The sequence below is a fragment of the Bos mutus genome, chromosome 2 (assembly GCF_027580195.1).
Source record: "Bos mutus isolate GX-2022 chromosome 2, NWIPB_WYAK_1.1, whole genome shotgun sequence".
In the NCBI taxonomy this organism is placed as follows: domain Eukaryota; kingdom Metazoa; phylum Chordata; class Mammalia; order Artiodactyla; family Bovidae; genus Bos; species Bos mutus.
Window position 1 is genome coordinate 111774237 of NC_091618.1, and position 26960 is coordinate 111801196.

A 26960-nucleotide genomic window follows, 5' to 3' on the forward strand; every position below is an offset into this window, starting at 1 on the left:
GCCCAGTTGTTGTGTGTGTCTTCATTTAACAATGATCTCTTCATAGACGACGGAGAAGGCAATGGCGCCCCACTCCAGTACTCTTGCCTAGAAAATCCCATGGACGGAGGAGCCTGGTAGGCTGCAGTCCATGGGGTCTCTAGAGTGGACACGACTGAGCGACTTCACTTTCACTTTTCACCTTCATGCATTGGAGAAGGAAATGGCAACCCACTCCAGTGTTCTTGCCTGGAGAATCCCAGGGACGGGGCAGCCTGGTGGGCTGCCGTCTATGGGGTCACACAGAGTCGGACACGACTGAAGCAACTTAGCAGCAGCAGCAGTAGCTTCATAGACAAAAGCTGGGCTATATTTATTCTCGTTGATTCAGCACCTAGCAACAGTTGGTGTTAACAGTAGGTGTTAACCAAATGTTTTTGAATGGCTGCTTTGCACAAACTACAAGAGGGCGTTATGATGATTTCCAGGAAGAGTGGAGACCATCAAAAGTCAAAAGTCAAAATGTAAAAAAACTGCATGGGGTTTTAAGGTATCAGTAGGGGAAAGAACATTTGACTCCAATTCAGAACCTGAGATAACTTTTGATGTCAGTATAATCCAACTATTGGTTAAATTGTTTTTTTCATAAATGACTCCAAAATCTTTTAAGATAACATGAAATCCCATGAGGCCTTAAACATGTAGATGTAAAGAGACTATCTTCATTTACCCATTCATAAGTTTTTGTCAAATGAATGAATCTCTTAATAAACAGAAGATACATAAATTCCCTTTAATTTTCTTTGAACTCCATTATTAAAAAAAAACCCTACCTTTAAATGAGGTAATATACACAAACCTACTATGATGTGTGGCACATAAATGTTATCTATTTTGGTTATTTTATTGTGGATAATGAAGTGTCATTCTTCCCCATTCAGTACAAATCACAGCTAATGCCAAGAACTTCCCCACCCTTATGTTTTATTAAAAGCAAGTTAAAAATAACTTTTGGAAAATTCTGTAGCTAAATATACAGAATAATTTCTTATATCTGAAGCACTTTCTGTTTTGTAGCCCTTTTTTCTTTAGAAACACTTTGATATAGCAAGGCAACAAATATCACCTTCAATTTGTAGATGAAAAAAAAAATGGATAGTTTAGGAGAAGAATTTGGCTAGATCTCAGGTCCCCGTCTCTCTCCAGGGACCTCTGAGTTGGTAGCTTATTGTTGTTATTCAGCCGCTAAGTCACATCTGACTCTTTGTGATCCCATGAACTGTAGCACACCAGGCTTCACTATATCACAAAGTTTGCTCAAATTCATGTTCATTGAGTCAGTGATGCCATCCAACCATCTCATCCTCTGTTCTGCGTCATTCCCTTTGCTTTGCATGGAACCAGGTGAGGACAATTCTGTTCATGGCGTTCTTGGCCCCAAAGGCTCCTAGAGAATGGGGCTGGAGTAAAGGACTGAGGAGAGAGGAGAAATGGAGGGAATTGGGGAATTTCATTACTTACTGGTGTCTTCAAAACTCCTGAGAGGTTTTGGCTAATCCCATCAGGGAACTAGAGAGGGTCATCACCGCTCAAGAGGGTCTAGTGTTGTTTTTTACTTATTTAAAAAAATTTATTTATTTATTTATTTGGCTGCATCAGGCCTTAGTTGCAGCATACCTGGTCTTTATTGGGTCATGCAGGAATCTTTCATTGTGGCACCAGGGCTTACTTATCCCAAGGCATGTGAGAGTCCCTGGTGGCTCAGATGGTAAAGACTCTGCCTGCAATGCAGGAGACCTGGGTTCAATTCCTGGGTCAGAAAAATCCCCTGGAGAAGGAAATAGCAAACCAGTCCAGTATTCTTGCCTGGAGAATTCCATGGACAGGGGAGCCTGGCAGGCTACAGTCCACAGGGTCGCAAAGAGTTGGACCTGACTGAGAGACTCACACACACACACACACACACGGGATCCCAGGTTCCTGACCAGGTATGGAACCCATGTCCCCTGCATTGCAAGGCAGATTCCCAACCACTGGACCACCAGGGAAGTCCCTGGTGTTGTTTTTAATAATCCTGGTGAGCGAGGTCTTCTCACAGGACACACAGTCTCCTCACCCTCCACCCAAGCCTTCTCCATATCTCAGTAGTGAGACTGGGCTCCACCCCTGTGCCAGCCCCCATGGATGCAGGGGGGATCTCCCTTCTTTCCTCCCTCTCTCCATAGGAGGCACGGGAGGCAGTTTCTGACTTCACACGATCCTGTTGTCCCCAAATATGGGCACATGAGTCACACCCATTTTAAGGACAATTTTGCTATTTGGGACAGGAAGACAGACAGGAGATGACGAAGCTTACAAGATCCACAGAACCCCCATCTCCGGAGCAAGGCTGGAGTTAAGAGGGAGGTGAGCGAGGGTGAGTCATTCAAGTGCAGGGTCTGATCTCATCTTTATTTAAAATGTGGATATTTTGTTTATTCTGGATTTTTTTTTTTGCATTAAAATTGCCTTGATTACTGGCTTCTTTGCCCCCCCACCCTCCTTACATTTTGACTGAGTCAGTAGTATTTAAATCACCAGGACTGTCAGACTGGTTAGCTGTTTTTTCTTGAAGATCTCAGAGCATGTCAAGGCCCTGGTACTTCCATCATGTCACAGAGCACCTTGTCACCTGAGTTAACACAGAGGCGTAACCATGCCCGGCGCGGGGTGGGAACTTGACAGGTACAGCTTCCCCTTCTTCCACTTGCGTGCGGAAGCGTCTCAAAGCCTGAGCCATAACTAACACGCTTCAAGTGAATGTGGTGGTTGAGCATGTCTGGGATCTATTCTCCACTGAAACGGAAGGGCTGTCCTTACTTCGGAGGGAAGGAAGCTGTTTGCTTCTTCCTTTGAGCTCCCACAGCACTTTGTTTTCCCTAAATGACAGCTCTGACTGCTCGTGTTCACATGTCTGTCTCTCTAGACTGTGCTTCTCTCTGTGTGTGGATGCTGTTTCCTCCCAGGACCCAGCACAGTGCTGGCCCTGGACCTGCTCAGTAAGTGTTTGTGGACTGAAGGCATCAGCTGGCCGTGTTTCTGTATTTGTATTATTGTTCTCCAGTTTGCAGGTCACCTACCCGACAGGTATAGGATTTTATTTTATCATGATTGTGTCCCTCCTACTGTCTCTCTGCAGCTTCTTTGCCTTTGGACGTGTGATACCTTTTTTTGGTGGGTTCCAGTGTTCATGGCACCCCACTCCAGTGTTCTTGCCTGGAGAATCCCAGGGATGGGGGAGCCTGGTGGGCTGCCGTCTATGGGGTCGCACAGAGTCGGACCCGACTGAAGCGACTTAGCAGCAGCAGCAGCAGTGTTCTCCTGTTAATGGTCGTTCAACAGCTAGTTGCAATTTTGGTGCTCTTGCAGGAGGAGATGAGTGCACATCCTTCTACTCTGCCATCCTGAACTGGAAAAAAAAAATTTAGGCCATGTTTCTGACTCAGAAGTTTTTGAGTAAATTTTGTATAAATTTTTGGTTCCAGAAATTCTATAATAAATCAGAACTTAGTGCTTTCTGTGAATGTTCTCTCTGGCTCTCACTTTCAGTATTGCCATTTGGGAGAGTTCAGTATATGTAGGATCTAGCCATTTAGGGATGTTATTAGGAACTGTCCACAATGCCTGTTGGTGAGGATCATTATTTTAGCGGCTAAAAATTTTTTTGAGTTAATCGGGAACTTTTCAGTTGCAAGCAACAGACTCCAGTTGAAATTAGCTAAAATGGGAATTAGTACAAATAACAGCAGTGCAGAGTCTGAAATGATGTAATTAAAACCCCATCTCTCATTGATGAAGATGGTTTTCAGCATCTCAAGGTTCACATGCAACCTGCTTTCAACTTCCAATGAGGAAGAGCTCCTTCCCTTGAGCTCCACCAGGAAAGTGCTGGCAGAGACTCAGCCAGGCAGTCTCTGCCATGCTGAGATCACATGCTCACGATCACGTGCTCACCAGAGAACCGATCCCTGGAGCCCGAGGGATGGGCTACCTTGGACAGACTAGGGTCATATTTCCACACCTGTGGCTAAGGGCGGGCCAGGCAATCGGATCCACTTGAACTGCATGGCCTGGGAGGCAATGGGGATGGGTTTGAGCTGGCAGAAGCAACAGATACTTGCTACACTTGTTACACTGGGTATACTCATTTTCCATGTTTGCATTCAGTCTTATTATCTTATCTTTAAGTTGTGAATTCAATTATAATTGGATCCTTTTTATGGTTCGGTTTTTACCTTTTTTTCCCCCCTTTGGTAAACGTTTTCAGGCCTTTCCTTAGGTAGCCTGCTTTCTTATTTCCCACTCTCCATCCTTGGTCTGCTTCCCTTTATGTACCAATATCTCCCTCATTTTAGTCCTCAGCTCAGGGTTGGTTTTCGTTATCCAGGGTGTATCTTGGGCTTCTGGTTGTAAACAGCAGTACCGTGTGTGTGTATTTTGTTTCCAGTCCTGATTATCTTCAGATGTCACTTCTGATGTCTTCTAGATGGCTTCTGTCTCATTTCACAGAGCCTGCTTCTGATAAGCCCCCCGGGATGCTCCCCGAGCCTGTGTGGTGAAGTTACGCCCCTTCGCCTGGATGTGCAGCGTGCACTCACTCTACCAAGCATTGGTGCTGTCATCTCTGTCTGAAATGACCTTGCCTGGCTAATTTCTACTTGTCCTTCAAGTGTCTAAGCAGGCATCACTTCCTTCAGGGAGCCCCCTGTCCATCCAGACTGGGCTAGAGACAAAGTTCTCTCCTCATCAGCTGGTATAGTCATTGACGGAGCCAATAGTTTATGATTGGAGTCAGTTTGGATTGGTCAGTTATATATCTTGAATCCCCCTATTATGTTGTGTATTATGCTGTTCTGTATTCATCTGTTTATCTTGCTCTCCTGGTAGACAGTGTACAACTTGAAAACCAGGACTATCTTTTAACTCTATTCCTAGTGTTGGGAACAAACTAGGCCCTTGGATAAATTTCTGGAGAATGACCTAACCCCTCCACCTAAGCTCTGCCTTAGGTCCCCACTGTCCTCAGGGCTCACACTTGTTATAGCATTACTGCTATTTGTTTACGCATCTCATTTCCGCTGAGACATTGTAAAGTTCCTGGGCTAACCAACTATGTCTTCATTCAAATTTGTTATCTGCCACTGAGTCAGCCACCTGCCATGTATATAGTAGGTGCTGAAAAAGTGTAGCAAAAATATTTTAAACTCTAAAAAGTTTCAAAGTGGCAGTTTATTACATATCCTTTCCTTTTTATATCTACTGAAGTGCTTGGCTAGTTTCACATGAGGTGAACCATGTGCTTTTTGTCAGCACTTGGTTTGGATGTTCCTTAGATGCTCTCAGATGCCAGACTGTGGAGTAGCATGACTAGACTTCGGTTCCTCTTGATATTATGATGACAACAAACTCTGAGAGACAGTGAGCACAGACTGGACATTCTGTGCATCCCATGTCCTGAAATGTGTCTTTATCAGGCATCTTGCAGATGGGACTTCAGTCTTTGAACTGGATTCCAAGACCTCAGGCTGGTACTGGATGTAAACGGACTGGAATTTGTATCCAAAGCTGAAGGTGGGGTGGGATCAAGTACACGTGGGTAGAAGGAGAACAAGAACTGGTTTGCAAGTAGAAGATCCAAAGGGAGCCGAAGCTAGAGAGACCCCGAAAGGAAGTACTGGAAAGACTTCAGAGGCAATGAAATGCAGCAAGGACCTTCTCTCTGCAAACCTACAGTTGGGTCTCTGGGTGGAGAGGGATTGTTTGGGGGCCATGGGTGAGCTCTGAAAGAGCCAGAAGAAGTTGACCTCTTGGCTTTATGCAGCAGCACGCTTGAGGGCCACCACAAACATACCATGTATGTCAAAGGACATGGTACAGACGGAATGATGAGTTTCCCTGAATTGGTCTTAGCCTGGGGGCCTTTGGGGCGCGATGCAGTAGAGGAAAGATGGGTTTGTTGTTCTCTTCGGTGTTCTGAGCAGCCCAGTCTCTGACAGCCAAAAACTCTTCCTTGTCCCAGAATGAGGCTGAACTAGCTTACATAAATATGATAAATAATGTGTCAGAAGGGTCCAGATAAAGGAGCTCAGACCCAGCACTGGTTACCCAGCCTGTGATTCACACTGGCTCAGTAGCTGTGGGCTCACAGCCTGTGCTGGATAAATGAAGGGAGACTGGGATGAAACTCCAGGGAAGTGAAGATGGGAAACCTTGATTCCGCATTTTTATAATACCCATCATGGGGAGCAGGATTAGATATGGAGAAAACAGACTCGATCCACTTTCCTCTCGGGAAGGAGACACTTTATTTCTTAGCCAGCTTACGTCAGAGTAAAAGAAGAGAATTTGATAAAAACAATGTCTTTATTTCCTATGTATATTTCTTTGTTCCAAAAAGAGCTCTAACGTGTTTTCATGTTAGGTTCAAAGAAGAGATTGTCCTGGAAAATCTCAGCTTTTTTGGAAGGGCAACTGGGATGTGAAAGCCCTGCTGCTAAATCTTCACCCTGTTAAGCTGAGTTCTCTGGCTCAGGTGGTTTTTAATTAAAGCAATTTATATTCAAAGAATGTGCACGCATGCAAGCTCACGCAAAATCAATGAAGTCAAGAGAGGAAAAACAACTGATGTAACCAAGAAGTACTTACAAAGAAGGGCAAAAGAAATTTTTTTTGGTTTAATTTCTGTTTAAAGTATTTGTACACATTGCTTTATTTCAGCCAAAATCCCAAGTGTGTTGCACACTGTTTACTATTCTCCCCCTCCCTCACTGTTCTCCTTACAATGTAAGGCTGAGTTCATCCTGGATTCTGCATGGCTTCTTGTTTTTCTTACATTTAAGAAAGCACACAGTGTGGGTGCTTAGCACATGGAGTCATTTGCTGCCGCTCTCCTTCCACCAGCTCAATGGCAGTGAGGTATTAATGAGTGTCCCCTTAAACAAGCTGCACAGTTTTGTCATTTCCATGAGGTTTGCTGGCATATGAATATATCCCCACATTCTTTTATGAAATACATAAGTGTAATCAAATAGTTGCTTTGGTTCTTTTCTGGAGGCAGAAGGAGAAAAATGTCAAACTCTCATTGTTCAGTGTTTCTAACAGACCCCTTTTGTATAACTGCTGACTTTGCAGCACAAAGTTCCAAACTGCAGATAATAGCTTAAAAGGCTATCTGAACCCATTCTGTTATGTAGATGAAAGGAAGTCTTTACAATTAATCTATGGCATCTCTGAATAAAAAAGAAGGGCACTCATCCAAGTCATTTCCTTGGGCCAAGGCAGTGAGTGAACAGAACGAAAATGCCAAATTTTGCTGCTTGAAACCAGAGTTTGACATCGCACAGGGGCAGCCGATAGCAACCAGATTTTTGCTTCTGACCTGTCACTGTTTGGAAATCTGAAACAATGTGTTATTATTCAATGTTATCGGTAAATTTAATATAAGGCATCTGACTAAAGAAAGTGTAGCATAAATATTTAGAACCTGTTACATTGCTGGTTTACAATAAAATATCTTACGAGACTTACATATTTAAAAGGAGATGAAATAATTCTAATTAAAAAATTAGAAGATTATCTTAGAAGTTCCCTGGTGGGCCAGTGGTTAGGACTCAGCACTTCACTTCTATGGCTCAGGTTCAGTCCCTGGTCAGGGAACTAAGATCCTGTAAGCTGCATGGCATGGCCAAAATAAATAATTCAGAAGACTGTCTAAAAAGCAAGGGAAGCAACTGAAAACCTATGTTTGTCAAATTGGAATGAACATACTGGGAAATATGAAGGACATGTCATCCTAGAAGATAAATCTTATAATAAAATTGTGTCTCCAAATTGTATATTACAACAAATACAATATCAAGGAATCAAATGAAAGTGATGATAGAATAAGAAATTAAAAAAAAATTTCAGTTAATAACATCAGTTAAAATGGTATCTGCCATTCAGGGCATTTGGGTGAAATGATTTAGGATTACTCAATTATCAGAACTAATAAGCATTTAGGGGGATCAGCTATAAATAATTATGCAGATCAATACTGTTCTGTATGCAGGCAATTAATGGAAAATGTAATAAAAAAACAGATCCCATTCACAATAAGACAGACATACACAAAATATATAATACATGAGAATAGAAATATTCTAGCCCTATATTTAGGAAAAAAAACCTATTTCCTTTTGATATACAGGAAGGAGGATTTGAATACATGGAGAAACATGTTCTAGATTTCTACCACTAAAGACACAATATTATTAATAAGTCAGTCTCCTCAGTTAAGCTTTGATTACTGCTGCTGCTGCTCCTGCTAAGTCGCTTCAGTTGTGTCCGACTCTGTGACCCCATAGACGGCAGCCCACCAGGCTCCCCTGTCCCTGGGATTCTCCAGGCAAGAACACTGGAGTGGGTTGCCATTTCCTTCTCCAATGCATGAAAGTGAAAAGTGAAAGTGAAGTCGCTCAGTCGTGCCCAACTCTTAGCGACCCCATGGACTGCAGCCCACCAGCCTCCTCCATCCATGGGATTTTCCAGGCAAGAGTACTGGAGTGGGGTGCCATTGCCTTCTCTGTAAGCTTTGATTACTAACACATTCCTAAAGAAAAATGCCAATGAAATTTTAGGGAGAACTTGACAAAAAATGTTCTTTTTAGTTTTTACGATTGGGATCCCATCCATTGGTCCTTATATTGGCTGTCCAATCAGTGTGGCACATTGCCTTGTATACAATGTGTGCACAGTGTTGTATATAGCTCTGTTCAGTGCTGGGTCTCTTGGAGGCACAAATGCAGGTGTTGAACTCTAGACAGTATTTGGTTACAAGGTGGTCATCCCAATAGTGCAGAACATTCTTATATTATTTTTCTTAGATCATAATCTTAAGAAAAACCCCAAATCAAAAAATTCTTTCAGAACTTATGAATCTCAGTTTGAGAAATATTGCCCAAACGTATTTCAAGTTGTAACTGATTTTTTTTTTTTTTTAAATTCAGGATAACAGAAGGCATTGGGCAATCTTTTGTGATTGCCGAAATGAGATTCTGTGACCATTGATCCATATTTTCGACACCCATCTTGGGCTTGAACCAGCTGTTCCTCCTTTGGAGATGGGCACTGAGAACCCTCTTCTGCAGATGAAGAAAGTCAGGCAGTGAACAGCACTGCAAGGCCACAGAGACCATCATGGGGAAATTTAGATTAGAGGTCAGAGTTGTGTCCAACTGAGAGGAAAAATGAAGGGTAATCACACAAATTGCTCAACCTTGGTAGGCGCTGACGGTCACTTAAGCTGTACCCATCTCCTTCTGCCTAGAAAGGACTCATTGGTATCTTAAACCACAGTGCACAGAGCCTCATCTAGTGCTTGTGCTAAATACACACTCCCTGGGTCTCGTGCCCTTGTGTCCTATTCAGTTACAAGGGACTGAATGAAAGCTAATTGCTTTCTGAGACCTAGTTACAGGTCCCGAGTTTAACAGGAGCTACTAGTCCTTCCCAAGTACAGACGTTCCTTCTTGAGCAGCTGCCAGGAGCTCAGTGGCTTGGGAGCCCTTCAGATAAATAGCACCTGAGGTTATGTTGCGTCAGTCACAGCGTGTATGGGCACAACCCTCAGGTATTTGGGCTTGGACTTGCCTTACAGTCAGACTGGAGAGAATGTTTCTTCAAATCAGACCAAGTTATAACCACCTCTCCAGATATCAGGGTAACATCACCCTAGCCATTCATGCTAAAATTTTGCCCATTTGCTTTAGCATTGCTTCTCTCTCTCGAAATCTCTCTCTCCATCTTTGTATATATATTATTTTTTTTCTGAATCATTTGAAGGTAAGTTGGTGATGATTCCCATAATGTTTATTGTGTGTCCTTGGTCACTCAGTCATGTCCGACTCTTTGCAACCCCATGAACTGTAGCCTGCCAGGTTCCTCTGTCCACGGGATTCTCTAGGCAAGAATCCTGGAGGGGGTTGCCCTCCTCCAGGGGATTTTCCCGACCCAGGGATTGAGCCCACGTCTCTTACATCTCCTGCATTGGCAGGTGGGTTCTTCTTGACCATTCTCGCCACTTGGGAAGTCACCCTAGCCATAGATACTCTTTTAACCAAAAGAAATCAGCAGAGAACATAGAACATCAGAGAGACTGTGCCAAGTAGATTCCCAATGAGTGTTAAAGAAGATACCATTTAGTATAAAATAGAGCTTTCTTCTGTAGAAACCTATCTGTAATTCAGCAGAATAGTATTAGAAAATAATTTCAGTTCCACAGTTCTTATTCTTAATTCTAGTAAGAGCTGGAGTCCTATTTTTCAATTACCAGATTTGACTTATTTTTATGTTTGGGGTATCCTTCTGAAGCTTGTCACAGCAAGGCAAGAAGGTTACCCTCTTCCATATTATGTTATTTTGTTTGTCTTTAGTATCCCCACAGTAGGCTTAATACATTAATTAGAGGGATTTGACCTATGGTCTTTAATAGGGAGCTTCTTAAGTTAGTCAAAGCTTGAAAGACAAATATTTATAAACATGTTCCTACATGTTTAAAAGGGAGGATGTAAACCAAACTGCTAACAATGAATGTCTCAGGGGAGTGGTATTGGACAGGGTGGAAAATGTCACTTTCTGTTTCTTACATTTCTATTGTCCAAATGTCTTTGTTTAATAATGACTCATATTTTAACTTTTTAAAAACATTGTTTTTATTTAGCATAACTTCTTCATTCAGTTGTGAAAAATTAAACTGGCTTCACACTCATGCCAGGAACAAGTATGATTCGAGGTGTATTGGAGTAAGTTGATCTGAATCGACTGACTTTAGGAGGAACTGATGTATCCCAGGGTAGAGTCTCTGCTGTGAACAGGAGGGTTGCTGTCACTCAGTGTTTTTCTCATCTAAACCTCTGGATTAGAAGTATATGAAACCAGGAAGACTGCAAGCCCGTGTGTGGATCCTGGTGGCAGTGACTGGTGGGCACCATGTTCGGTTGAAAATAGACAGGACCCAGCCCCAGTGGAACATGATGTCAGGACATAGTCACAGAATCTCCTCAGCCTCTACCACTTTAGGATTTCTGGGCAAATAGAACCTCCATGGTTGTGTTCTACTACACAGCCCTCTGAATTCTAGTATGTTGGGTTGTTTTTGAGAAAACGAACGTGTCACTGATCTGGTCTGCTGGGAAAAATACTTGGTGAGATTTGGGGGGCTCCTGATCCCATCCTCTGCTGCCCCTAATCCTTTACAGGCCTCAGTTTTCTCAGCTCCACACACATGAGAAGATTGAATTTTACATGCTGCCCAAGGTCTATTTTTGCATAAAAACTTTATGGCCTCCATAGTGGCCCATAAACCAAGAATTCTGAGTAGTGAGTACCACATAGTTCCTCTCTCTTCCTTTTTTATTTTAAGCCCATCTTTTTTTTTTCCTTTGCTGTGTTGGGTCTTGGTTGCCGTGCAGGCTTTTCTCTAGTTGTGGCAAGCGGGGGCTTCTCTTCATTGTTGTGTGGATTCTCATTATGGTGGCTTCTGTTGTTGCAGAGTACAGGTTTTAGGCACATGGGCTCAGTAGTTGTGGCTCGTGGGCTCTAGGGCATGAGGGCTCAGCAGTTGTACTGCATTGGCTTAGTTGCTCCACAGCATGTGTGATCGTCTGGGATTAGGAGTTGAACCCGTGTCTCCTGCATCGGCAGGCGCATTCCTAACCACTGGACCACGAGGGAAGTCCCTAAACCCAACTTTAACAAAACACAGAAACTCAGTCAGATATGTCTGTTATGTGTCCTATGTAGGATGTCATGTCAGTCAGAGGAAAGTCAGTTTAATCTGCTTTGTAAGAATGGCAGTGGGAGAACGAGAGCAGTAGTGTGCTCAAGGTTTCTCATGCAATACACACGGATTTGAGATTAGGATGTAGCCCTTCATACTCCAGCCTGAAGACAAGGCTGCCTTCAAGTTTGTCTTCAACAGCACAGTTTCTTAGAAATAGGGACCACATCTCCCATTTTCCTTCAAGCTCCAAGAATAGGGATGTATGTAGCACAGTCAGGGCAAGGTGGCGCCATAATTGATATTCTTCTGGCCAAGGCATTCCCACCCTGGTGGGGGCCACTCTCAGATGGGTTCCTGAAGTGAGTTGGTGAATCAGTCTTGGCCGGTCCCTTGTGGTGTTTGAGCTGTCCCCAAGGAGCTCTTGTGGAGAGTAGGGGAGCGATACTGCATTCAGAGTGAGTGCCTGAAACTCCTGGCTATTCTGTTTGTCATGCTCAACTTGGGTCACTTCTAAACAAGCATGGCATTTGATGATGACAACTCTATTACACTCTATATTGTACAAAATAACAGAGGTCACAGTGACCTTCAGAAGTATCTGATAGGTGAATGCTAACTTGACCACTTCCTCAGATGTACATTCATATTTATTTCTTCTTCTTCCTCTGTTTTTCTTCTATAGTCTTTATATTTCTTCCTTCTTATCTGACTCACGGCTTCCCATGGTACTCATGGATAGGCATTGTGTGTTTCTGTTGGCAGCTCAGATTTAAAGATGCTACTGAGCTCTATTTGTCAACCATCCATGACTTCCAGGTATTTTCTAAATTTCTTATTGAACATCTCTAGGACTAGACAGTCCTTGGCCTTCTTCTGTAACTGGCCAACAGACTCTTCTCTTGTGTTCATTACAAAAGCTTTGACTGAAGGTCATTTCTGTTTCTATGAGTACAAGACATAACTGACTGAAAACCTTCCATATTCCTTACAACAATAAAAAGTCACTCTTAGCTCTCTTTTCTCTAAGCCAAATATCCCCAATTTATTGCTACTTCTCTTGTAAGTCTTACTTTAATAATTTTAATTATTTTTGGAACCCATGCTAGGATCTCTGTATCTCTTTTCTTAAAGGGTGCTAAAATGACCATGTATATGAAGAAAAATTTGATTAAAATAAAGCAAAAAGTTTTTTTTTAAACCTACCTCTTTAAAAATCACAATTTATATAATACATTCCTTTTCATTTACACCTAATCATTGGATTTTTAAACAATGGTTCCACAGAGGTAAATTATACTTAATTATGCATAATTTTTCTTATCAATATTTCCATAATCTAGTTTAAAGTAGAAGGATTTTGTCTAAAAGCAAACTACTTTTCACCTGTATGCTTTTCAGATTAGGTTCCTTCTGTTTGCAAGGAACAAAGACTGTCTTGAAGAACTGTACAAAAAAGATCTTCACGACCCAGATAATCATGATGGTGTGATCACTGACCTAGAGCCAGACATCCTGGAATGTGAAGTCAAGTGGGCCTTAGAAAGCATCACTACGAACAAAGCTAGTGGAGGTGATGAGAATTCCAGTTGAGCTATTCCAAATCCTGAAAGATGATGCTGTGAAAGTGCTGCACTCAATATGCCAGCAAATTTGGAAAACTCAGCAGTGGCCACAGGACTGGAAAAGGTCAGCTTTCATTCCAATCCCAAAGAAAGGCAATGCCAAAGAATGCTCAAACTACTGCACAATTGCACTCAGCTCACACGCTAGTAAAGTAATGCTCAAAATTCTCCAAGCCAGGCTTCAGCAATATGTGAACCGTGAACTTCCTGATGTTCAAGCTGGTTTTAGAAAAGGCAGAAGAACCAGAGATCAGATTGCCAACATCCGCTGGATCATGGAAAAACCAAGAGAGTTCCAGAAAAACATCTATTTCTGCTTTATTGACTATGCCAAAGCCTTTGACTGTGTGGATCACAATAAACTGTGGAAAATTCTGAAAGAGATGGGAATACCAGACCACCTGATCTGCCTCTTGAGAAATTTGTATGCAGGTCAGGAAGCAACAGTTAGAACTGGAAATGGAACAACAGACTGGTCCCAAATAGGAAAAGGAGTTCGTCAAGGCTGATTATTGTCATCCTGTTTATTTAACTTCTATGCAGAGTACATCATGAGAAACGCTGGACTGGAAGAAACACAAACTGGAATCAAGATTTCTGGGAGAAATATCAATAACCTCAGATATGCAGATGACACCACCCTTATGGCAGAAAGTGAAGAGGAACTCAAAAGCCTCTTGATGAAAGTGAAAGTGGAGAGTGAAAAAGTTGGCTTAAAGCTCAACATTCAGAAAACTAAGATCATGGCATCTGGTCCCACCACTTCATGGGAAATAGATGGGGAAACAGTGGAAACAGTGTCAGACTTTATTTTTCTGGTCTCCAAAATCACTACAGATGGTGACTGCAGCCATGAAATTAAAAGATGCTTACTCCTCACAAGGAAAGTTATGACCAACCTAGATAGCATATTCAAAAGCAGAGACATTATTTTGCCAACAAAGGTTCGTCTAGTCAAGGCTATGGTTTTTCCTGTGGTCATGTATGGATGTGAGAGTTGGACTGTGAAGAAGGCTGAGTGCTGAAGAATTGATGCTTTTGAACTGTGGTGTTGGAGAAGACTCTTGAGAGTCCCTTGGACTGCAAGGAGATCCAACCAGTCCATTCTGAAGGAGATCAGCCCTGGGATTTCTTTGGAAGCAATGATGCTGAAGCTGAAACTCCAGTACTTTGGCCACCTCATGCGAAGAGTTGACTCATTGCAAAAGATTCTGATGCTGGGAAGGATTGGGGGCAGGAGGAGAAGGGGACGACAGAGGAGGAGATGGCTGGATGGCATCATTGACTCGATGGACGTGTCTCAGTGAACTGAGTTGGTGATGGACAGGGAGGCCTGGCGTGCTGCAATTCATGGGGTTGCAAAGAGTCGGACATGACTGAGGGACTGATCTGATCTGATCTGAGTTATGTAAGTCTGTGGTGTGTGTCCAAGTCCCTGCAGACCACAGTGGAGCCTGAGAGCCACCAGCCAGCACAGCCACTGTCTTGTTTGCTTCTCATGTTCACCCATGTACACATCCGCTCTCCCTTTTATTTCTGCCTCATTCTCCCCTCTAAACTGACTGCCTTGCCGTGCTCACTCAGAGTCTGCTTCCATGTGCAAGTAGCTGTGACTTGCCCATGACATGGCCACAGTGGTCCTTTCTTTCCCTACATCACAACTTTTCACCTTGACTTACTGTTGCCACTGGGTCATTCTGTATTCCAAAGCAAATTCCCAGGAGTGGGAATCTGATAAGCCCAGCTCATCTTTTCACTCCAGCCTGTGGACTCACTGTGACCCAAGGGTGACCTGACACCCTGGATCAGGTACCCACCCATGTCTAGTCATCTGTGCTGGGTGTGGGAGCTGGTAATTCAAGGAGCACAGTGGGGAGCAGATGATTTGGCAATGTGATTGATAAACATCTGGCACATCTAAACTGAATGATTCTCATAGAACTACTTCCCCCATTTTCTGAGAGTTAGTTTGAATTTCTTTTGTTTTCCCTGATATTAATTTCACGAAAGTCATTATCATATAAAAATTGAGGGCATATATTCTAACTTTTTTCTACCAAATACTGATATCCAATGAAATGGATTCTAAGAATGAACCCCATGAGACTTTCTCCACACCACCACAGATGGACACTGTTCCGCTGAACACTACTACCTTCTGAGTTCAATCTGTAAGCCCCTACTCTAACTCAGACCAAAATAAAATCAGAAGATAGCACTTTTTCTTGATTGATAAATAGTCATGTTACTGGTCGAGCATGTAGGTCATGCATGCTGGCTTTGGAGCCAGCCCACCTGGGATCTAAATCTGGCTCCAACTCTTCTGATTTATGTAACCTGGGGGACTTATGTGACCCTGCTGCTCATGACTTTTCTCATGTATTAAACGGGATTACTGAGGATATTAATGATACAGGTTTTTGCAAAGATTAAATGAATGAATCAATGAAAATGTTTGCTGGAAATGGTACCTACTACAGGGCAAACATCCCATGAAGGTTAGTTATTATTGTCACAACTAGTTCCATAAACTTTGTTGAATACTAATTGTGTAGCTTAAGCTAGTTTCAGGTGGGAGTTTGTGAATTTTACAACTCTGATGGTCTTAAGAAAATGTACATAGACTTCTTGTCACTTTCTACTAGTTTATGAGCCTGCAATTTTATTATAGAAAGAAATTAGACTGATCGGTTATGCAAAGCTTTTTACAGAATCATCTGTCATCTTCATACATATTATTTCATGAATTTTCTGTTATGAATCTTTTCAAATGCCTGAGATCAAATTGAGAGCAACTGCATGATTTTTTGTTGCCTTCAAGAATAGTGGGTATGTAATTTATTCCAATTTAAATTTCCTTATTTTAATATGAAGTGTGTTTTACAAAACTAATTCTTTGAATCCTATAGAGACACTGCTTTTTGCATCACCTCCCCCCAGCCCCCCGACCCCTGCTGCCCCGCCCCGCCTCGTATTACCTCTGGGTATAGTAACTTGAAGCTGAGAGTATATTGGTGTGAAAGTCTACACTGAAACAGACACAAGAGTCACTCTTGAATCAAAGTTCATGAACTGTGAGAAGCCTAATAAGCAAAGAAATGCCGTATTGCGCGTGTTAATCTTGAGCTAAGCTGCACAAGTTCTGCTCCAAGGTTCTGTCACAGTGAATACACTCATCTTGTTAAATACACATCCCAGGTTCCCTGCCTCTAAACAGGGAGCCTCTTCTAACCTCATGGTAAACATTTTGATTAGTGAGAAGTGTTTTCACATCTGCTTGTTTCAAGCATAAGTGTTTTTCTCCTTCTCACAGAAAAATGGGGATAAGGCAATTTCCCCCATTCATTTCCATTGCAGTTTCAGCTAGTATGTAAATACAAGGCTTGGAGGAGCAGAAAATGTCTTAAATTAACACAGTGCTTCAACTGCATTGCCCAGCGCTGGGGAGTGATGGGAAATTGGCATTCCTGATGGAGCTGTGGTGAATATTCATTTTTCCATCTGGAAACGAAGCACATGCCATTTAGCAGATTGAAAACTGGTGTGACTTCGGCCCTGTAACTACATAAACTTTACAATCGTGAGAATGTAATGCACATTACAAAACGAATGTGTTGCTGTAAAAGTATACAGACGAGAAATAGAACTGAATTGGTTGCTGACACTAATTAAGTCCATTTTTCAGAGGTAACCACCACATTAAGAACACTCATGGATGGGGATTCAGGACTCCACTTTGATCACTATTCTGAGGGGCCAGAGGAACTTGGAAACTTTCTCTGCTCATTTCTCCACAGGATTCCAGTTTCTATAAGAATTGCCAGGATCTTCTTAGAAATATAGAATATTGAGGAAATGGAAAGAAATTCAGTCAGTCAAAGACATACCTTATGCCATAAATAAAATCCTGTAGTTAGACCTTGGATTGAAAACCTCCTGGGGACTGACAGCTCGTTCCTCTGTTAGAACTGCTCTCTGGAAATTAATGGGCTTGGCTTTGTATCTCCAACTGTTCTGCACAAATGAACCAAACTGGGAATCAGTTGGAGTCACTGAAGCTTAACACAACTCCAGCTATTGTTTACATGCTCCCATGAAACCCCCGATGCCAAACTGATTAGATTTACAGTCCATTCGATAAGCTTGTCTGCTCATGGCACATAAGGCAGTGAACCTTTTCACAAAATGAAACTATAGCTGGAGAGAGAGAAAAAACAAAGCCTTTAATGAAGAGGGAGGCTGAGAGACTTTGGTGGGAGAACTTCTAAGTTTCTAGGAGGCCTCTGTGCTGAGACTGTTCTACTTGGTGTTGGAATGACACTCTGCAATTTGCCCTCCTGCTTAACAGATAGTCTCTGCTGCCATTTGCAATTTCATTGCGATGATGGATATGTATAATGCTTATGGGAACTGTAAAAGACTCTTTAAGATGAAGTGGGTCAGGGAGCATCATGTGGATCAGTGGAAGCCATCTCCAACCACACAATGGCAGACAGAGCTGCTTTTTGTTCTTCGCTTCTCCCCATACTAGAGGCTGTGAGAACCATAGAAAGCCCACTGTATTTGCAAATGCTTTGGACCTATTATTGAGTGATTGGGAATTAGTCATGGAGCCATGAAATCATCACTCCCAAATTCTTTCTAATCACCTTTTCAGCAAGTATTACTGATCTCATTTCTTTAAGCACATGACTCAATAGGTTAGTCAACCACATCCTGGCACTGTGGACTTGCTTCCACTGAGAAAGATGGCAGAGGACGGGTCAGCTGAGTGGAAGTTAACTCCCACCCTCAGAGGAATCCCACAGAGGAACTTTATACTACATCTCTTTAGATTATCTATTGCTTTGTCACAAACCACCCTGAAACATAGTGGTCTGAAACAATCATCACTTTATTAATATCTATGGGTCTGGAACTCAGGTAGGGCTTAGATGGGTGATTCTTCTGTTTCATATGGTCACAGTAGGGATTACTTGGTTTCTAGCTGGTGGCTGGATAGGTTTGTAGGGCCAAAGATAGTTGTAGGGCCCACTCCCATACCTGGCACTTTGGCACAGATGGGTAAAAAGCTGAGCTCAATCAGCCACCCCTCCTCTGCCCTGCTCCATGTTCTCTTGTGGCTGTCCCATCATAGAAGGTGGACTTCTTACATGGTAGTTCAGGGTCCAAGAATGAGTGTTTCAAGAATCCCAGGAATGAATGAGCTATATGGTTCATTATGCTTTAGCCTGGAAAGTCCCAGAATGTCATATCTTCTTTCTTGACCAATTTTTATTGGTCAAAAAAGTAACCGAGGCCAATTCAGATTCAAATGTAAGTGAAGTAGACCCCACCTGTCAATGAGAGGAATGTCAAAAATTTCTATGGTCATCTCAAATTTGCCTCAAACACTTTCTTGTGATGGTGTAGAAAGAATTCAGTATTATAAGTCATTTCTCAAATCCTTTACTCAATAAGGGGGAAAAGTAAAGGAAAATTCTTAAGAAACTCTTACACACATACTGAGTGTGCACTGAGTGCTTACTATTTAGTCAACCCTCGTATTCACTGAGTGCTTAATAATATTCAGTAACAATGGAGAGATCTGTACAGTGAAATATATGACTGAGAGCAACTGCACGGATTTCAAGTAGATAGCACTTGGCTGACAATTTTACTATCAACCTTGAATAAATCACAGAGAACTGATAAAACAGTATAGTCTGTATGTATTAAACTGGGACTTACACACTGGATGCCTTTTCCTCTTGTTTGCCTTGTAGTCTTTTATCTTATTGCTATAACCGTATTCCCTCAGGCACTGCCCATGTCTCCAGAATTCTACGTAAGCTATAATTGTGCCTTGAAACCATATCATATCACCTCTACAGATGCAAACAGAAATCCATTTCCTTCAGTGTTTTAATTTTCATCACAGTAAAAAGTATCACATCTGTAGCATTGCTTCAAGTTCAGAAACCTCAGCTCTGTCTGCTAGGATACTCCATGCACGCTTGTCTCAGAAACCTTTCCCTGAGAAGGCCTAGCTGGGATTAAGCATCCTCCCATGTAGGCATGTCCAGGTGTCATGGGCAGAGGGCAGGGGGCAGAGCTGGCCCAGTTATGTACTGTTGTATACTATTGGGGGGTCAGGTGGTGGAGAGGGAGGTTACAGAAAGCTGCCACCCGAATCTTTCCTACTTCGTGCCGCCATGTCCTTCCTTTGTTTGGTGACTAAAGGACAAGGTAGACTGAAGGCGATAACATTGGTAGCATTTGGGGACAGTAAACCAAGGAGTGAAACAAACGGAGTTTCCAGTTTGGGGAACCTAGCCTTTTTAGAACCTGGCTGCTTTCTTTGTTCAAAGGAGTTCTGGATTTGCAGCCATCATGCTCTCCTCTCTAATCCACCCTCCTCCTCTCCCCACTCCTCCTCTCCCCACTCCCTCCAGCCTCCCCCAAATCTTTTGCTCAGAATGTCCACTCCAGATTAGGCAATCCACTTTCACTTTTTCTAGCTATCTTCGAATTGTTGGCAGGATTATAGTATTAAAGAGCTTGAGTCTAAAATGGCACCTTGTTAAGTGGCTGACTTGATGCAGGGGTTTTCTATTTCCATGAGAATTACTGATCTTTAGAGGAATCTGGGTGGAAAGGATATGCCCTTTGAATAATGTGCATTATTGGCTATGCTCCTTTCTAAGTTCCTAATACAAGTATGACACACTTTCTTTAAAACCTCTCCAACTTTAAAAAAGTCTTCTGGCATAAAGGTTATGATTGGTAAAAACCCTTAGGTACCCTGGTGGTGGTTTAGTCGCTAAGTCATTTCCGATTTTTGCGACCCCATGGACTGTAGCCTGCCTGGCTCCATTGTCCATGGGATTCTCCAGGCAAGAATACTGGACTGGGTTGCCATTTTCTTCTCCAGGGGATCTTGAATTGAACCCAGGTCTCCTGCATTGTAGGCAGATTCTTTACCACTGAGTTATAAATCAGTCATTTTTTAGTAGCTTCCATGTTCCAGGCTTAGTTATTGGTACTGAGAATACAAAGATGAATAAAGCATGGAACCTACTGTGAAGGAACTAACAGTTTAACAGATAGTTGTATAAGCAGATAAATCATAATATTACTCAATATGAAGTAGAAGAGAGGTATATGCTGAGTGTTGACAGAGTCTGAAAAGGGAGTGCCTGGGCCGATGGATAGGTTGTCCACTTAATGCAACTATTCTCTTTGAATATTTATCCTAAGTGGCTGATGACTGGAGTGTGTGTATATATATATATATATATGTAATTTTCAATTAACATTTGAAAATATTTCAATTTTGGAATATATTTTAAAAATACACATAACCCTGAAACTATTTTTCTTGCATTTGAATCATTAAAAAAATACAGATTGAAAACTGTTTATAACCCCTAAAGACATTGCTAGATGACTACGGTCAACACATAAAGAAAGTCTCAGAGAAACAGATGTACGAATTTTGGTTATTTACAGAGTGTAAATTAGGAAATTCTAATAGGCCTTCAAAATCAAAGAGCTGACTGTCTCCCATACTCTCTTAGCTCCTTCTCAACCAATGTGGCATTTACCTGAAGGTTTCTGTAACCAACAGCAACTAGGGTTGGGTTGGCTACTTGGGGAAAGTAAACTCTTTCTGGAGCAATGGGGTGGAGACTATTTCCTACTAGGATCCAAGGCTGAAAAATTCACTGTGGCTCACTGCACTTGGTAGAGCACGAATCCCCCTGGTTAGCCTTTCTATACTTCCGTCCTCCTATGAGCAACAGGAATAAGAAGCATGTGTTCATGTATGGACACCCCAACCTATCTGATAAAGTGTGACTGCTAGTCTTTTCCTGCCAGAGCACAGCTTAGATTGAGATTATGTTTCATGAGCTGCTACAATTCCTTGTTTGGGAGGCAGGAAATTTGGTCTCGGTGGACTATTCGTCAGCCAAGGCTGAAAAAAGGTATGAAGGTGTGGTCTCAGTTATGAAGTCAGAAGTCGGGATATCCTGAATTTGGTGGAGATCCTGACATTCTCTCTTACGAAAAGTTCCTGCTTAGATGCCTCCAGACGTGAAATAGAACAATGCCTTTTGTTTTGTGGAGATGCATTGATCTTCTACAGGTTTTGAAAGTGAAATGTGGTGTAAATATCAGTGAGTCCACTTTTCTGTCTTTCACCAGGGAGTATCTGGAAATAGCTCGTATAATGCAGGACTGGTTAGCCTCTTAGTTTGGATCATGTGATCTGGGACAGCAAAGTTATTGTTATAGAAACATTCTTGGCTGTTAGGTGGTCCGAATTTCTGCATGCTTTTTTCTCATTTCCTTGTTATGTGCTCTTTATAGTAATTATTTTTTTGTATTTGTTCTTTATTCTTAGGGCAGAATGTATTACTTTGCCTTCATATGTGTTGTTGAATGTAGTAAGTACTAAATTATTTGTGTGCAAATGGCTTGCTTTCCAGATTTAAACATTTTGAAGAAATTTTGAAGTTCAGGATCTGATTTCCCTATGAAGTGTCTGATGATTCATTTTAAGTGGTAGAAGCTGCTTTAATATAAGCAGCAAGATATGTTTGATAAGATAAAGCTAAAACAAAATAACAATGATTTTTATGTTGGCTATGACTTTTGATAATCCTTAGTACTAACTTCCCCTGGTCAATCAGATTGTAGAAATAAGAAGATAAGGATATGTTTGGAAATGTCCAGCTTTCATCTCTTTGTACTACCGGGATTCCTGGCTGGCTAGAGAAAAAGTCCTCTGAACTTTTTCTCTTTCAAACTTATGATATTAAGTTTAGAACCCACTGTTGCTCCTGCGAAGACTGGTAGGAAATGGAAGTGGTCCAGAGTCAGGGTTAAGCACAAATTTGCTTCCATCCAAACCTCAGGCACTGAGAAACTATGATATGACAGAGATTATTTGCCAAACTATAAGAAGGAATGGCTTATCCTGACCATTTACATCAAGTGAATGTGGGGTGCAGGTGACCTCATTCACATGCCTCCTCTTCCTATTTATCTCTGACCTGGAGCCCTCTCTTTTTTTATATTCTAGTATATTTTCTTCTTCATTTTCACAGCTACTATTCTGTTCAGCCCATATTTAATAGCAGACATTGTGTTCTCACAATGTCTCACACAAGTAATCTCATTTAATTCTTACCACAATCTAGTGAAATAATATTTCTGGCCATTTTACAGATTAGAAAATTGAGTCCTAGTGAAGTAGAGGGACCTGCTCCAGGCCCTCTCCTGGGAAGTGGGTGAGGCTAAGCTGCTTCTCTTGAGTGCTTGCTTTGACCTGAATTAATACACTCCAGAGAACACTGGGTTAAGTTCTAATTCAGAATCAGCTTGTCTTTTTTTTTTCCGTCCCCCCGCCCCTGTGAAGATATTTTTATAGAAAGCAAGAAAAAAATTTTAAAAATGTCTCCTCTAAGTTCAGCCTGTCAAGACTGCATTTGTGTGGCATGAGATACACACAGCTTCATGCTTGTTTCTGAAGATGGTAGGGATGGAAAGCCAAATTTTCCAGTGGGGGTTTCACCTCAGCTTTGGGAGCTCAATTTTAAATTTAACTTGATTCATTTAAAGTCTGAGTTTATTTCTGGCTGGCTAGCAAAATGTGGCTTCTTGGCTTAGAAAAATTCCCTCAAAACAAATTTGAAAAAAGAATCCCACCTAAAGTGGCAATGTGAAATACTGTATAACATTTAATGAGTTAATAATAAGGGAATGAGAAGCATTCAACTTAAATTTACTTTAAAATAGATCTGGTGAACTTAAGGGTCTATTGATGGACAAATGGGTAAAGAAAATGTGATATATATTCTATCTATCTATCTATATATATATAGATACCACAATGGAATATTAACCAGTTATAAAAAAGAAAGAAATGCTGCTGTTTGAGACAACATGGATGGACTTTGAGGGCATTGTGCTAAGTGAAATAAATCAAAGACAAATATTGTAGGATGTCATTTATACATGGAACCTGAAAAAAAAAAACCACAAAAAACCTCAGAGAAACCAAGAACAGATTGAAGATTACCAGAGGTGGGTGATGAGGGAAACAGGTGAAAGCGGTCAAAAGAAACAAACTTTCAGTTCATAAGATAAATATGTTGTGAGGTTGTAATGCACAGCCTGGTGACAATAGTTAACTATACTGTACTGGATATCTGAAAGTTGCTAAGATAATAAATCTTTAAGCTCTCCTCACAAGGAAAAAAACTGTAACTCTGTAAGGTGATGCATGTTAACTAAACCTATTGTGATCATTTCATAATATATACATATACTAAGTCATTATATTGTATACCTTAAATGTATACAATGTTCTATGCCAATTGATGCAAAGAAATAGAGGAAAACAACAGAATGGGAAAGACTAGAGATCTCTTCAAGAAAATTAGAGATAACAAGAGAACATTTCATGCAAAGATGGGCACAATAAAGGACAGAAATAGTATGGACCTAACAGAAGCAGAAGATATTAAGAGATGGCAAGAATACACAGAAGAACTGTACAATAAAGATCTTCATGACCCAGATAATCACGATGATGTGATCACTCACCTAGAGCCAGACATCCTGGAGTGTGAAGTCAAGTGGGCTTTAGAAAGCATCACTACGAACAAAGCTAGTGGGGTGATGGAATTCCAGTTGAGCTATTTTAAATCCTGAAAGATGATGCTGTGAAAGTGCTGCACTCAATATGCCAGAAAATTTGGAAAACTCAGGAGGACTGGAAAAGGTCAGTTTTTTCATTCCAATCCCAAAGAAAGGCAATGCTAAAGAATGCTCAAACTACTGCACAATTGCACTCATCTCACATGCTAGCAAAGTAATGCTCAAAATTCTCCAAGCCAGGCTCAGCAATATGTGAACCGTGAACTTCCAGATGTTCAAGCTGGTTTTAGAAAAGGCAGAAGAACCAGAGATCAAATTGCCAACATCCACTGGATCATCAAAAAGGCAAGAGTTCAGAAAAATATCTATTTCTGCTTTATTGACTATGCCAAAGCCTTTGACTGTGTGGATCACAATAAACTGTAGAAAATTCTGAAAGAGATGGGAATACCAGACCACCTGACCTGCCTCTTGAGAAACCTATATGCAGGTCAGGAAGCAACCATTAGAACTGGAAATGGAACAACAGACTGGTCCCAAATAGGAAAAGGAGTACATCAAGGCTGTATACCGTCACCCTGTTTATTTAACTTCTATGCAGAGTACATCATGAGAAATGCTGGGCTGGAAGAAGCACAATCTGGAATCAAGATTGCCGGGAGAAATATCAATAACCTCAGATATGCAGATGACACCACCCTTATGGCAGAAAGTGAAGAGGAACTAAAAAGCCTCTTGATGAAAGTGAAAGAGGAAAGTGAAAAAGTTGGCTTAAAGCTCAACATTCAGAAAACTAAGATCATGGCATCTGGTCCCATCACTTCATGGGAAATAGATGGGGAAACAGTGGAAACAGTGTCAGACTTTATTTTTCTGGGCTCCAAAATCACTGCAGATGGTGACTGCAGCCATGAAATTGAAAGATGCTTACTCCTTGGAAGGAAAGTTATGACCAAACTAGATAGCATATTGAAAAGCAGAGATATTACTTTGCCAACAAAGGTTTGTCTAGTCAAGGCTATGGTTTTTCCTGTGGTCATGTATGGATGTGCGAGTTGGACTGTGAAGAAAGCTGACCACCGAAGAATGGATGCTTTTGAACTGTGGTGTTGGAGAAGACTCTTGAGAGTCCCTTGGGCTGTAAGGAGATCCAACCAGTCCATTCTAAAGGAGATCAGTGCTGGGTGTTCATTGGAAGGACTGATGTTAAAGCTGAAACTCCAGTACTTTGGCCACCTTATGTGAAGAGTTGACTCATTGGAAAAGACTCTGATGCTGAGAGGGATTGGGGGCAGGAGGAGAAGGGGACGACAGAGGATGAGATGGCTGGATGGCATCACCGACTTGATGGACGTGAGTCTGAGTGAACTCCAGGAGTTGGTGATGGACAGGGAGGCCTGGCGTGCTGCGATTCATGGGGTCGCAAAGAGTCAGACACGACTCAGCGACTGAACTGAACAGAAAACTGGAAAAATGAATAAAATGGATCTGGGTGTTAAAATAAAGTAGAGCTGGCAATTTGGATTCTCTTTATCCCAACCAAAGGCAGATTGGTTCCTATAAAATGTGCTGTGACTTAGAACAACAAAAAAAAAAGAAGCGAAAATGAAAAGCATTAAGGTTCAGTGTAGAAGGAAAACCCCTAAACACAAATATAGAGACAAAGCAACCGAGGAAAAACTTTTTTTTTTTTTCTGAAACAAAAAATAATCTACCACTGAACAGTTTAAATCCAAGTTTGGAACAGTTCACAATATATATATATTTATATTTATAAATATAATTTATATTTTAAATAAATATAAAGTATATATTTATATAAAATGAATAATATATAAACACATTTATTTTCATATATAATATACAAAATATATTACTATGTTTATAAATATATAATAAATGCACATTTATTATATTTATATATAAATAAATATAAGTTATATATTAAATATAAACTAGTTTTCAAAAGTAAAGGTATATCACAGGTCAGCGCCTAACTTGTAAAAGCCAAATTTTTAAAGCTCGTACACAGGTGCAAGTTCTGGTTTGGACACAACACTCTTTTTCTAATATTTATTTTTATTTATTTATTTGGCTGCACTGGATCTTGTGGCATGCTAACTTTATTCATCCCCAAGGCAAGGCAGTACTTTACCAACAAAAGTCTGTCTAGTCAAAGCTATGGTTTTTCCAGTAGTCAGGTACAGATGTGAGAGTTGGACTATAAAGAAAGCTGAACGCTGAAGAATTGATGCTTTTGAACTGTGGTGTTGGAGGAGACTCTTGAGAGTTCCTTGGACTGCAAGGAGATCCAACCAGTCCATCCTAAAGGAGATCAGTCCCTGAATAAATATTCATTGGAAGGACTGATGCTGAAGCTGAAACTCCAATACTTTGACCACCTGATGCGAAGAACTGACTCATTCGAAAAGATCCTGATGCTGGGAAAGATTGAGGGCAGGAGGAGAAGGGGACGGCAGAGGATGAGATGGTTGGATGGCATCACCAACGTGATGGACATGAGTTTGAGTGAACTCTGGGAGTTGGTGATGGACAGGGAGGCCAGGCGTGCTGCGATTCATGGGGTCACAAAGAGTCGGACACAACTGAGCAACTAATCTGAACTGAAGGCGAGGTGACTGTGTCGGGGGAGGGATGCTATCATCTCTACTTTGTAGCTGGGGAAGCTGAAGTGGAGAGAGATTCAGTGATTTGTTTAAGGTCACCTGACTGGTGTGGAGCAGAGATGGGATTTGAAGGGCTTGGGTTCTACAGGCCACGTGCTAATCACTCTGACAAATGGCCTTCAATAAAGGGCTGCAGGGAATATGTGAAGCTGTTGATATAGAACATAACCACAGAAGAAAAAAGAGATATTTTAATAGTTTCCATGTTGCCTAAATGCAGCAAAT

General features: G+C 41.4%; 1 long non-coding RNA gene across 1 annotated transcript in view; it reads left to right on the forward strand.

Moving 5' to 3' along the window:
• Positions 1–13691, forward strand: part of LOC138990384 (uncharacterized) — a 102829-nt gene extending 89138 nt beyond the window's left edge. The window contains exon 4 of the long non-coding RNA XR_011466448.1: positions 13178–13691. This is a non-coding gene — a long non-coding RNA (uncharacterized lncRNA). The remainder of the gene's footprint in view (positions 1–13177) is intronic.
• Positions 13692–26960: the final 13269 nt, after the last annotated feature.